Consider the following 1,433-nt stretch of genomic DNA (forward strand, 5'->3'; position numbering starts at 1 on the left):
CCTGGGGCTCTCAGATTGTGAGGTGCTGTGCAGCACAAAGCATCAGTCTGTTAATGACTGATATTCAGGGTCAGTGCTGAATATGCCTAAGAAAACATTGTTCTTCTCTTCCTTCCTGCCCCCTGCATTTTTGCCTCTTGACTTACTTTGAAGACGACAAGAGCTTTTCTGCCAGCCATGATGAACAACAACTATGGGCACATTGTCACGGTGGCTTCGGCAGCAGGTCATTTTGGGACTTCTTTCATGGTGGCTTATTGGTAAGTGATTTTTTTAGTCAGCTCGCTTCTTTTTTTTTTAATTTTTAATCGTGTCTTCTCCATCAGAAAATACCAAGTTATTAGCTCTGACTGAATTGAGAGCAATGCTTGTATGAAAGAATAATCATTTGACACATCAGCTAATGAAAGATTTTCTCCTATTTTCTCTCCCTTACTGATCCAGACTTTTGCTTAGCAAAAAAGGTATCCTTCTCCCTTCTCCTTACAACATAGTGATTCTGTGATTTGTTGTAGAGTTGTCAAGTAAACCCCTAGTGAGTAGTTTTTGATCCTTTTACCTTTGTGGCAGTGACTGTAGTGAATAGAAATAGAATCATCGAGGTTGGAAGGGACCTTTATGGTCATGAATTCCAACTGTGAACCCAGCATTACCGCTGCAACCCTCAAACCACTAAACCACATCACCCAGCACTAGATCCAGAGACCTCTTAAACACCTGTAGAGATGGTGACTCCACCACCTCCCTGGGCAACCTATTCCAATGCCTGACCACTCCAGTAATGAGAAAAATTTTCTGATATTTAATCTGAATCTCCCCTGTGTCAGCTTGAGGCTGAGACTCATCTGCCTGTTCATCCTGGTCTATAACAGACTCCCACCATTATGTCTTCCCTGCTGACCTTCCCCGCGATCTTCTGCCATCATGACATAAAATTACTTTTTTACTTGAAACATGTTGGGAAAATCATGGTGCATGCACATAAAACTTATTGGATTGCATATTGTCATTCACAATATGCATCACATCTAGCCTTCTATAACAGCAGCTCCAGGTGCAGCAGTCTTCCCCTGGGAACACTCCTTCTTAGAGAGTCACTCCTTGTTGGCAATGTGAGAACTCCCCAGCCAGGGATTTTAGTGGGATTACACTGTCCAAATCAATGACAGTCAATAAACTGATTCTCTGGTTCTCCTTTCCTTGGAATTGACTTAAACTAGAGGCACAAATCTATTTCTGTGGCACGTTGTTCCTCAGTTTTCCTTGCATAATGCTCCTCTATTTCAAAAGTCACACACAACTGTTACAAGATGCTCCCGTGTGGTATAAGAAACAGTAGAGGGTTAATCTTCTTTTCTACACTGCCTATCCTTTTTAATTTTAGAGATTCAGGCTGCATTCCTTCTACGAATCTTCTCACATGGATAAATCAG

The sequence above is a fragment of the Lepidothrix coronata genome, unplaced genomic scaffold (genome assembly GCF_001604755.1).
Source record: "Lepidothrix coronata isolate B3197 unplaced genomic scaffold, Lepidothrix_coronata-1.0 Scaffold162, whole genome shotgun sequence".
Taxonomy (NCBI): Eukaryota; Metazoa; Chordata; class Aves; order Passeriformes; family Pipridae; genus Lepidothrix; species Lepidothrix coronata.